The sequence below is a fragment of the Loxodonta africana genome, chromosome 9, assembly GCF_030014295.1.
Source record: "Loxodonta africana isolate mLoxAfr1 chromosome 9, mLoxAfr1.hap2, whole genome shotgun sequence".
NCBI lineage: Eukaryota > Metazoa > Chordata > Mammalia > Proboscidea > Elephantidae > Loxodonta > Loxodonta africana.
Genome location: NC_087350.1, coordinates 114464875 through 114477883, shown reverse-complemented (window position 1 = coordinate 114477883; position 13009 = coordinate 114464875). Strand labels below are relative to the sequence as shown.

The window sequence follows — 13009 nt, the reverse complement described above, 5'->3', positions numbered from 1 at the left end:
TAGCTTGGCTGGTTCACCTTAATCCCAAGCATCCCTAGTCACGCCATTTACCTTCTCAGTCTACCCTCCTCCACCGACGGCTGGATGACTGAAAAGTGATTATCTTGGGACAATTCTCTGTGTGAAGCTCCAAAGATTAAATTTTTTTAGACCCTGGGACTCATTTGGACTTGTTTCATGCCAAATAAATAAGCGGATGAAAAGTGAAATAACAAACTCAGAACAATGGTTCAAGTGCCAGATGCTTTGAAGTATTGAGTCCAAAGAACTCCAAACTACTTTGCCCAACACCACCTCTATGAGATAAGAGATCTGAGTTGAGCCTATTTTTCCTTTTTTTTAGAAACAGCTCTACAGAGAAATAATTTACGTGCCATAAAATTCACCCATTTTAAGTGAACACTTAGAGGAGTTTTTAGTAAATTTATATAGTACAAATCATCACTGCAATCCAGTTTTGAAATACTTCCATCATCCCCCCAAGTCCCCTTGGGCTTGTTTTATCATTTGCTTTTAATATAGAAATGTTCTTTTCTGTAGTTTTCTGCAGAGAGATGTTCTTTTCTGTAGAGATGTTTTTTTCTGCAAAATTCTGATATTACTTAGTCACGTCATCATATTCCAAACTAAGTATTAATGAGAAAAGACTTTTTCTTAAGAATTAAACCAAGGATTTAATTCTTAATGTAGTTTTTCTTTATTTATTATTAATTCTTAACTTACTTCTGAATGGAGCTTTCTTGATGACAGCAAAAATTTTTTTTTGCTAAATTTTTTTATCAGAAATATTGTGTTCTGGTAAGAACACATCTTCTTTTATAAAGCAGTTTTGAGTAATTCTTTAACAAAAGTAGCTTAGATCTGTCCTGCGTGCTTATACAAAGGTGAGTTCCAGCAGAAAAAGTCATTGTATGCAAATGAAAGTGTAGTCCTGTATCAGAAGATGACAAAGGTTGGGAGTCCAGGCCGCAAATTTAAATACCTTCAGGGTCCAGGCCAGTAATGGAAAGGAAGGGTCCAGCTGGGTGAGACCTACAGCCCCTGTCCCATCTAAAAGTTATGGTGACTCCTACAGCTGCCTCGTGGCCACGTGGACGTGCTCGCCTAGTGAAGCCAGATATAATGATTTTTCAAGAGGAGCTGAAGAAATCGTTATTTTGATATGTAGTTAACCAATTTTTAAAACGCCAGCAATTCAAAGTAAAACACTGGATCGGCCAATAGAACACCTCCCTCCCCAATTTTTGCCTGCAGACCACCTGGGTGAGGACTGCATGCTATCCATGTGGGTTCTAATTCCATTCCTATTTCCATCCATTTCCTTGCCCACTTTCCAGGTGGCTGCTATTTTCTTCCTCATTTTAAATTTATTTCATCTTGCAAACTTTTTGGAACAAGCTACAACACAAATTAGGAGACTGTGGGTGGTGCAAACAGGTTACTGGGCTCGGCTGCCAACTGAAAGGTTGGTGGTTTGAGTCCACCCAGAGGTACCTCAGAAGAAAGGCCTGGCAATCTACTTCTGGAAAACCAGCCATTGAAAACCCTCTGGAGCACAGTTCTAACTCTGATGCACACTGGGTCACCATGAGTCTGAGTCGAGTCAATGGCAACTGGTTTTATAACAAATAAGAAAAACAACTTTAATTCTGTTACATGTTAATTTGGTATCTCTCATGTTTAAATTTAGCTCTTTTACTAACGAGATAAAAGGATAGGTGGCACAATGGTTAGGCACTCGGGTTGGTGGTTCGAACCCACGCAGTGGCTCCTTGGGAGAAAAGACCTGGCAATCTGCTCCCGTAAAAATTGCAACCTAGAAAACTCTATGGGTCAGTTCTACTCTGTCACATGGGGTTGCTGTGAGCTGGAATCGACTTGACCATACTCAACAACAACTAATAAGATGCTTTATTTCAGAAGTAAAATAAAGACAAGAAAACACCCTATCATCCCTCCCACCATTTCTCTCTCAGGTAAACTTAACTTGCAGAACTCTACCTGTGAGTTTTAGTCGTAAAAAGAGTCTGAAAGCAAGATGCTCCGTTCTGTTTCTCTTTGTAGACCCGGGTTATTTCTGCTACACTTTAGAGCCCTTCTCTCTCCTGTGGCACCAGGTCAGGTAACCAGGCCTGTGATGGCTGTGATACCTTAGCATGTTACTTTTACCCACCCTCTCCTGTGGTTTCAGCTCAGGTAACCAGGCCTGTGATGGGCGTGATACCACAGCTGGGTGGGAGGAGGCTTCAGCCAGGGAGAAGAGTGGGTGAATTTCCCTTCCACATCACCATGCTCCTTCTCAACCTGCCTCCATCACAGCCCGAGGGGGAAGACAGGACTGGAAGGGATTAAGAGGACAAGTCCTGTGAGGGCTTCCAGCTCTTCCTCCTCCTCGTAGGTGTGGACTGCCTTGACTGATGGAAAAGGACTTCTAGATGTGCCTGGATTAGACGGATCTGCTGGGAGGACTGAGTAGAGGGAGGGATTTTCCCAGGAGAGAATCCATCTGCGGAGGTGCCCAGTCAGGAGAGGGAAATTAGGAAGCAGCAGCCACAGATGAGGCTCCTAAGAAGAAATCTCAGTCTTCCTTGTACCCAACAAATTGCATTTCCCTAAACACATGCAAAGGCTTAAAAGCTGGAGGCACACTGAGTTTCCACAGGTGGCGGCTGTTGTCATTAGCGGCCGACAAGTTGGCCCCCAACTTGTGGGGACCCCATTAACAAGGGAATGAAATGCTGCCTGGTCCCATGCCATCCCCATGATCAGTTAGGGATGTGAACATTTTGATCCGCTGAATGATTTTTAGAAGTGGCTTTCCAGGCCTTTCTTCCTAGCCCACCTTAGTCTGGAAGCTCCGCCGAAACCTGTTCTGCATCACAGATGGGTGGTGGCCTCGCATTAGATGCATGGCTGGGAATCAAACCAGGGTCTCCTACATGGAAGGCGAGAATTCTACCACTGAGCCACCATTGTTCCTCCTGCCACAGGCTACGTTTCCTTTATAGTCTGGCTTGCCCCGGGTTATTACTTTCATCTCAGATTTAAATAAGACGTGATGATGGTTCTACCACGTGATGAATGTGATGAATGTCCCAGAGTTGTACGAGGAAAAATGGCTGAGATGGCAAATGTCTTGTTACATATATTTTTCCACAATAAAAATTTTTTTAATATAAGAGACAGTCTCATAATACATTTTCATTTAAGACTTGAAATCAACATTTAAAAAAGCCAAATGACAAAATGAATGGGGGGGGGGAGGGTCACAGAACTGAAAGGAATTAAAAACTTCAAAACTGGATTACCTCAAAGACTCTGTGTTGTTATTAGGTGCCATCAAGTCGATTCTGACTCACAGTGACCCTATAGGACATAGAACTGCCCCAGAGGATTTTCTTGGCTATAATCTTTATGGGAACAGATCACCAGGTCTTTGTCCCACAGAGCCACTGGGTGAGTTCAAACTGTCGATCTGTTGGTTAGCAGCCTAGTGCTTAACCGTTGCACTACCAGGGCTCCTTTGAAGACCCTATAAACGCTGTGAATAATAAGGAATAATATTTCCCTTATCATTCAGGATATTTTTCTTATTAAGGCAATTTGTTTCCTCACAGTTAAAAGAGGCGATAGGTCTATAGAGACTGCCCAAGAAAACAGCGGGAGAGAAGGGAGGTGGGTCAACTAGCCAGGCTCCCCCTGAGAGGTCACCAACTCAGGTTCTTATCCAGAGTTTCAGCCTGCCACTAAATTGGACTAGAGAAAAGCCTGGGCAAAAGGAACTGACTGGAGCCCCGCCTCCTCTCCCTCTGGCCAGGTTGCTAACAAGCAGTGAAAGAAGCAAAGAAAACAGCTCTGGAAACCAGAGATAGCCTGCCAACTGCCTGTGACAGTGATCCATCCTTAGTCAGCCAGCCCATTAATACCAGGCACCTCTCCCTGGAGCCCGAGGCATCCAGCAGACAATACCATCGTGAGCCTACCTGAGAGCAAGTGACAAGAGAGAAAGCACGCCACAACATCCACGTAGTCCTGACGTAAGAGGCGGCAGAACTCAAGTGTGTGTGTGTGACAGAGTGAAAGCCATCTGCTCATTCGGGAAAAATACCCGGGTAAACAGTCCAGAACGTGAATGAGCAAACAAGCAACTGAGAACAGAGGAGAACGGGCTAGAAGAAAACTGCAAAGGGTGTAACAATACTAGACTGGCAACAGGCAGGGCTCAGTTGAATCCCACAAATTCTAAAACAGTGGACCATGTCTGTTTTTAGCTATGATGTGCCCAAGGATCCCTGGTGGTGCAATGGTTAAGCACTAGGTTGCTAACCGAAAGGTCGGCCGTTTAAACCCACCCAGCTGTTCCACGGGAAAAAGACCTAGAGATCTGCTCCCCTAAAAATTACAGCCCAAGACAACCCTATGGGGCAGCTCTACTCTGTCACGTGGAGTCACTGAGTCGACATCAACTTGATGGCACCTAACAACATTATACAGTCACCATTTGCCAGCACAAAGGAGGTGCTCAGTAAACATTTGCTGGTTGAACCTAGGCCTGTTAACTCTATGCAGAGCACTTCCTGTTGTTGTTTGGAGCTGTGCAGTCGATTTCTATCCATAGCAATTCCATGTGACAGGGTAGAACTCCCCCTTGGGTTTCTTAGGCTGTAATCTTTATGGAAGCAGATCACCAGATCTTTTCTGCCATGGAGTGGCTAGGTGGTTTCGAACCGCCAGCCTTTTGGCTAGCAGCTGAGCACTTAACCATTGCGCTACGAAGGCTCCTTATGCAGAGTACTAAGGAAGGCTCGATGGTCATGCAAAGGTGGAGTCAATGTGGTTCTTGCCTCTTAGACCTAAATCAACCTAGATTGCTGGGGAAGGGAAATAAATGAGCTGGGTCCTGGTGGGCGTGTGGCCTGAGGGGAGGGGAGACACACTGAGAACGGGAAGACAGGACTCAGAAGACAGTAAGGGTTGAGGCACAAGACTAGGCTGTAAAGATGCTAAGCTGGTGGACATATGAATTACTGGCAATCAATCTGTCTCTCGTATTTCCAGTTTAGGGATCTTCTCCCATGTTTTTTAAAGCTTATAGATTAGCGAGGCACACAACCATAAGTCTTAATAAAAAGCAAGCAATGGCAACCATTTAACAGAAATACAAAGCACTCTGGGAATATAGAAGGGGAGATTAATTCCCATGGGGAGTATCTGGGAACACTGGTTGGTAGAGGTAAGACAGGAAGTAGGACTTGAAATAGGAGTTGAAGGCTTATGTTAACGGATGGGATCCCTGGGTAGTGCAAATTGTTAAGCACTTGGCTGCTAACCAAAAGGTTGGAGGTTTGATCCCTGAGGGACCAAATTACTGGGCTGAGGGCTGTGGGGACTGTGGTCTCCAGGGACATCTAGCTCAACTGGCACAACATAGCTCATAAAAAAAATGTTCTAAATCCTACTTTGGAGAGTAGTGTCTGGGGTCTTAAAAGCTTCTGAGTGGCCATCTAAGATACTCCACTGGTCTCACCGCTTTGGGAGCAAGAGAGAACGAAGAAAACCAAAAATACAAGGGAGAGATTAGTCCAAAGGACCACGTCTACCACAGCCTCCACCAGACTGAGTCCAGCACAACTAGATGGTGCCCAGCTACCACCACCGACTACTCTGACAGGGATCACAATAAAGGGTCCCAGACGGAGCTGGAAAAACATGTAGGACAAAATTCTAACTCACAAAAAAACACCAGACTTACTGGTCTGACAGAGACTGGAGAAACCCCGAGAGCACGGCCCCCAGACACCCTTTTAACTCAGCACCGAAGTCACTCCTGAGGTTCACCCTTCAACCAAAGATTAGACAGGCTCGTAAAACAAAATGAGACTAAAGGGGAATACTAGCCCAGGGGCAAGGATGAGAAGGCAGGAGGGGACAGGTAATGGGGAACCCAAGGTCAAGAAAGGGAGAGTATTGACATGTCACGGGGTGGCAACCAATGTCACAATATGTGCATTGTTTAAAAAGAAAATTTGCTCTGTGAACCTTCACCTAAAGCGCGCGCGCACACACACACACACACACACACACACAAATGATGGAGGTTTGTGTCCACCCCGAGGCACCTCAGAAGAAAGGCCTGGTGATCTAAAAAACTACTTCTGAAAAATCAGCCACTGAAAACCTTATGGAGCAGAGTTCCACTCTGACACACATGGGGTCGCCATGAGTGGGAGTCAACTCCACTGCAACTGGTTTGTTGTTGTTGTTGTTAACATTAATAAAGACAGGAAAGACATCCAGGCCAAGCAAAAAGGGCACTGAGCAAAGCCACCAAGAGGGGGACAGCACCTGGGATGGGGCAGACGCCCCCTAGCTTACACGGCTCCTGAACAGAGTTGGTCTCTTACTACCTGGAGCCACAGGGAACTGGGAAGGCCTACAGGATTCCCACAGGCCTCAGGACTCAAGACACAGAAAGACACCCCGATTTCTGTCAAAATGAGTCCCCAGACAAAGGCCCAGAGTTAAGAGATGGGAACAGAGATGAAAGTTAGTGAAAGCTAAAATGTGTGGAGAGACAGAAAAATAATAAAAGTTGTTTTTGTACAAAGCTCAATGATCCTTAATTTTTATAGCCATGGTAACAAAACAAACTCACAAAGCAGTGAGGGTAAGACAAAGATGGACCAGCTCTCCCTTGGTCTCAGGGTTGGTCCATTCCACAAAGAAGGGAAAGGGTTGTCCTTCTGCCATATAAACTCCTGCCCCGTCATTTCAAAGCGAGTGGCTAAATGAACGAACCCCCCTGTGGAGGCATTTCCACTGAGCTTCTGTTCCTTCTGGTGGTCCCAAAACTACACCTCAACTGAAATTCACTACTACTTGGAAAGTAGTAGTGTCATCAGCAAAGTGCCCAGGAGACAGAACACCAAAGGATACCGCCCCAGAGGAAAAATCTCCAGCCTGAAGCCCCCTTTTACCTTTCTGGAAGGTCTTCTGTGTTGGATTTCTTCGTCTGAAATCTGCATCCTTTGGTGGTAAATTCCAGTTACTGTTTTTCTGGTGCCCACATAACCACCCTAGCACCCTTCCCTGGACAACCCCCAGTCCCTACATGAGTGTGTGTGTGAGTGTGTGTGAGAGAGAGAGAGAGTGTGTGTGTGTGTGTGTGTGTGTGTGTGGTGCCTGATGTGTAGAAGGCACTGCTCGGGGCCTGCTGGGATTCCTTACAGGCTAGCTAACAGGAAACCAACCACAGCGCTGTGCTGTGATGTGACCATTTTTCTCCTCTTGCTGCCGAGCAGCTGTCCCTGGGGCAGATTTGGAAGCTGGGCGAAACGTGGTGCTCACGGAAAAATCTGGTGGCGTGGGGCTTTGGTGTTCTGCAACTTTTCCTGTGAGCTGCATTGTTGGGGTGGTTTGACATGCAAACCATCCTGCCTCCCCCACTGGCTTGCAGACTCCCAGGCCTCCACCCTGGTGTGTTATAAAGACCTTTGTATTATCAGAGTGACTCATCCCGTGAGGGGCAGAGAACTGCTTAGGGTACATGTCACACCAGCCTGCCAGGTACTTCTGCCTCTGCTGCCAGGTCAGGGCAAGACAGACCAGCCCTTGTCCTCCAGGTTGGAGGAGAACACACCAAGCTGACTGCCCTGAAAAACATTTCCATGAGGTGCCCCTGATTTGAATAGAGTACCCCAGCTTATCCACCTAAAATGCTGCGGAAAAGGAAATGGATCAGCGGGGCCTTGGTGGGTGTGTGGCCTGAGAAGGGGCAGGGAGACCGGTTGTGAGCAGAGGAAGAGAGGACTGTGGTTTTAGTGAGAAGAAAGTGAGAGCTGAGTACAGCACCGGGGTTCTAAAGATATTAAATAGCTGGACTTATGAATTATTGGAAATATCTGCTTTCATATTTCCAGTTCAGGAATCTTCTCTCATTTTTCTTCCATGAGACTCTTAAGTATATTTGCTGTATGTTGTTGCTAGCTGCCATCAAGTTGGCCCCCTGCTCATGGCGACCCCATGCGTAACAGAACGAAACGGTTCCCAGTCCTGCAACACCCGAATGACCGGCTGCAGATCAGATCATTGTGCTCCATGCGGTGTTCACTGGCTGATTTTGGAAGTAGATTGCCAGGCCTTTCTTCCTACTCCACGTTTAGACTCTTCACTGAAACCTGTTCAGCATCATAGCAACATGCAGGCTTCCACTGAGAGACAGGTGGTGGCTGCGCATGAGGTGCACCGGCTGGGAATCGAACCTGGGTCTCCCACATGGAAGGTGAGGATTCTACCACTGAACTACCACCGCCTCATAGAAACACTTAAAACTCCTCGGCCCAGCGGGTGTTTGATGTCAGGGGAAAAGGCACAACGAGAAGTGGGCAGGGAAGGGAATATTTGGCAGGATGAGCTGAACCCATGTTTTCACAAAATATTTGCAAAGTTGATGGAACATATCAGCTACACCTAATACTGCGGGATTAAATTCAGAAAGCCACGTGACGACCTTTTGGTTCTACCTGACAGGGCTCATATTCAAAATGCGAAAGATCCCTAAGAAAGAAAACCTTTCTTTTCAAATGAAAGAAAAATCACCAAAAAAGTCCTAAAACAAAGTTAGTATTCTTGACTATCAGCAACAAATGGCTTCCACAAAGTTACCACCTTCTGTAAGTAAAGGTTTATATGGTGAAATTGAAGGAGGCCTGGTAGCACAGTGGTTAGGCACTCAGCTGCTAACTGAAAGGTGGGCAGTTGGAACCCACCAGCTGCTCTGCAGGCAAAGATATAACAGTCTGCTTCCATAAAGGTTAACCTATTGCCATGGGTCAATTCTGACTCATAGCGACCCTATAAAGCAGAGCAGAACTGCCCCATAGGGTTTTCAAAGCACGGTTGGTAGATTCGAACTGCTGATCTTTTTTGGTTAGCAGCCGAATGCTTAACCACTGTGCCACACCTTGGAAACCCTATGGGGCAGTTCTACTCTGTCTTATAAGAATCCACTCAACGGTAATGGCTTTGGGTTTTTTTTTTTTTTTTGGCCATGGTGAAATTGTAACCAAATCCACAACTTTTGATCCAGCTGGGAGGAATGTGCCAGATCACACAAATCTGGCTTCCCACAAACAAGACAGGAAGAGCAGAATGATTTAACTTTTGGGGTAAGGACAAATGCCATGAATCCAACAGTCTGCTGTCACACCCACATTTCTGCTTTTTAACCTCTGACAAGGTTCCTGGGTGACACAAGCAGTTGGCACTCAACTATTAATCTATAAGTTGGCAGGTCAAACCCACACAGTGGCACCATGGAAGAAAGAGCTGGCAATCTCCCTCCACTAAGATTACAGCCAAGAAAACCCTATGGGGCAGTTCTCCTCTGTAACACCTGGGGTTGCCATGAGTTGGAACTGATTCAATGGTAATTTTTTGTTGTTGTCGTTTACCTGGTTAGACTGGCCTTCTGAGTATTATCAGATATTATTTAATTCGAGTTGTGGCCATGGCTTTTTTCAAGTACTGCTAGGGTAAGAAATCTGGTCACTATATTAAAAAAAAAAAAACTCTCAAAATAGCAGCATTCTTATTTTTAAGTGAGGTGCATATTTCCAAACTGTTCTTGTCATCAGGCTTCATAATGAACTGCAGCTCCTAAGTTTAGCCTCTGGAACATGTACAGACTTTCCCTAAAGCATATGGAAACGAGTATGTCAGCTGTGGCTCACTCCAAAAACACCCAACAGAGGAGCCCAGACAGGAAGAAGAAAACGACCCATTTATCGCAATTTCAATTTCTACAACTGTTTGAATGGGTCTTACAAAATCTGATTTCCGGGTAGAATCTTCTTGGGGGTTTTTATTAGATAGGTCCACTTAAGTACAGTTTTTTAATATTTTGCCAGAAAGGAGCAAGAATTTCTGGCTTTCGTGAATTTGAGAACCATGCCAGCGTTTTTCGTGCCAGCTTAAATCAAAACCACCAAACCCAAACCCAGTGCCGTGGAGTCAACTCTGACTCATAGCGACCCTACAGGACAGAGGAGAACTGCCCCATAGAGTTTCCAAGGAGCGGCTGGCGGATTCAAACTGCCGACCCTTTATTAGCAGCCGTAGCACTTAACCACTACGCCACCAGGGTTTCCGGTTAAATCAAGCAGTCTCTATAAAAAGACCCAGAGGAAGAAATCATGAGCTTGAGTCACTCGTTTTCCTGAAAACCCATAAAAACCATTCTCAGAAACGGCACAAAGGAGATGCCCTGAAATGATCCAGGGCACAGGGGGAAGGCAGACCCTGGAAAAAGTGGCAAGTCAGCTCTACTTTTGACCGGTTCAGCTTGCCCACCCAAGCTCTTCAAGGAGGAGGGAACGTGGAAGATCAGAAGAAATAAACGTCAGTACTCACGATGGGAGGTTTGCTGGCAAGCAGAGCACACAATACTTAAATCCTAAGCAGGAAGGGCTGCTGTAATCCTTTTACTGACTTCCAGTCTCTTAGAATAACAGTCCTTCAGTTCTGAACGTAGCGAATCTCCCTGCTGGGTGTTTGTGTTGTGTTTTCTCCTCCTTGTTGGCACCCACAGAGCATCTATGTAAAATTCACCAACTGAAGTATGTCTTCACTCAGCCAGCACCTGGGAACAGCAGGGGCCGGATTCTGTCCTTCCTATACCCAAATAAGCTGATGCTGTCTTGGAGATAAGTCGTCCTTCCTCGGCCTAGCTGGAGACTAATCATCTGTCTGAAATCTGACGCTTAACCCATTATGACTCAAGGTTTACAGGGAGAAAGCACATGGGGCGAAGCTGGCTGCTTGCTCAAACTGAAACCTTAAGGGTTTGACAAAAAGGAGAGCTATGGTTAGGGAGGGACCCTTCAAAACCTCTCAAGGGGCTGAACAGATTCTGGGGTTCTGATTACTCCGACAGGTAAGACTCTGAAACTCCTGGTCTCCTGTTTATTCGTAGGTGGTACAGGCAATTTAACAGTTATGAAATTCAAATGTTACTACTACTTTAAATCATTTTGTTTATAAACTTCAGTGTGAAATTAAAAAAAAAGACTTCCATAAATTAACAGCTAACATTTTCATTTAAAGTTGAAAGGCATATCTAGTTAAATCTAAATATTAAAAAAAATCTTGTAATAACACGAAACTTCATGACACACAAAATAAACACAGGTGTTAGAATATGTTTATTCATTTGGCTCTCTGAAGTAATTCACACTAAGAAGAGATTATCAGCATAACCCCTATCAGGGAGAAAATTTTATTTTTAACCACTGTCCTTTTGGGTTTGATATCGTTTCCTGAAATATATACTTTTCTCTTTATCTGTTTAATTGGAACTCCACAGGTGCCACGCTTCGCTCTTTAATGTCAACACATGTCTTAAACAAAGAAAAAAAGACTCTGGCTTAGCCTTTAACTAACTGTATGAGCCGGGCAAGTTGTCCTTTGCCATCTGAAAGATCGGGAGGGAGTTGAGCTGCTGAAATAAAAAAGGCACCCTTTAGCTCTTACACCAGGTCCCTGGGTGTTGCAATCAGTTTGCACTTGTCTACTTACCTAAAGGTTGGAGGTTTGATCCCATCCAGTGGTGCCTCAAAAGAAAGGCCCGTAGATCTACTTCCAAAAGGTCACAACCTTGAAGACCCTAAGGAGTTCAGCTCTATTCTGCACATACCGGATTGCCATGAGTCAGGACCAAATAGACGGCAACAGGTTTGGGATTTTTTTTTTTTTTGGTTTTAGCTCTTATACCTATGTTTTCATGTTAGGCAGCTATGTCTGACCCCCTTAGCTCCCGTGATATTCTTGAGCACACCACTCGTGGGCAAAGCAAAGCACAAATGAGAATACACATTTAATCCTTCTGCAGACCGAATCAGGAGACCCCGGGAAGTCACAGGGGGCACCCACTAATCAGAGCAGCCCCGATTCTAATCGGCCCCCCCTCTGGCACTGGAGAAATGCTAAGGCCAATGACAGGTCTCAGTCTCATTACCACCAACACACTACCTGGGCCGCACTCCCAGAAAACATCAGGTTGGATCCAGCCAGACCAGTTGGTGCAAACTGGTTTTGCAATTGACAAATGCGTGCAATACCTGCTGTCAGGCCACCATAGAGGGCTCAGGGTTCTGTTTGAGAAATGCTCCTGCCCAGAAACAATATTTACCCAATACGGAGGGGGCTGCTGGAACCACGGTGTCTGTCTGCACTGCCTGGAGCCTCCGGCTGTCTGGTTGACCAGGCCTTATCAGCAGCCTTTGTACCTCATTCAAGAGTCAGCATGGAGACAAAACCTGCACCAAAGAGCTGACCAGGGTAACAGGATTCAAGCCTCACAGCAGCGACTGAAAGCTGTGAAAACAGCCATGCCCTTTAACCCAGCTGTCCCATTCCTGTGGAGCTACCCTCAGGAAAGAATCAAAAGGGAGAGGAAAATGGTCTGGCGAGAGAATACTCCCTGCATCCCTACCTAACCCTAAAAAAAAAAAACTAAACCTGTTGCGATCGAGTCGATTCCGACTCATAGCGACCCTATAGTTCAGAGTAGAACTGCCCCATGGAGTTTCCAAGGAGTGCCTGGCGGATTTGAACTGCCGACCCTTTGGTTAGCAGCCGTAGCACTTACCTACTACGCCACCAGGGTCTCCAACCTACCTAAAATGCAGAACACCTGGAAGCAGTCCGTATTTCCAAACAAAAAAGAAAGAGGAATTCAACTGTCAGAAACACGCCAAAGAGTCTTACTAAAAATAAGAAAATAACAGCTGCCCTTGCAGCAACTACGGCTCCAGGCACCCCCATGCGTGTCACAGTAGAGCTGTGCTCCACAGGGCTTTCCATGGCTGAGTTCTCAGAAGCAGAGCACCAGGCCTTTCTTCCGAGGTGCCTCTGGAGAGACCTAAACGTCCAACCTTTCATTCATCAACCCAGTGCGTTCACAGTGTATGCCACCCTAGGGACTCCACGGAGTATTAGATACCTTCATTCG

General features: G+C 45.7%; 1 protein-coding gene across 4 annotated transcripts in view; it reads right to left on the bottom strand.

Moving 5' to 3' along the window:
- KANK1 (KN motif and ankyrin repeat domains 1) overlaps nt 1-13009 on the bottom strand; it is a 241652-nt gene that overhangs the window by 54957 nt on the left and 173686 nt on the right. The window contains exon 1 of one of the 4 annotated variants that reach the window (XM_010600014.3): nt 6978-7056. The exons of the other annotated variants lie outside the window; for them this stretch is intronic. The gene's annotated coding sequence lies outside the window, so the exon portion shown is untranslated. Of the gene's footprint in view, nt 1-6977; nt 7057-13009 lie in introns of those variants that run through there. 4 annotated transcript variants of the gene reach the window in all.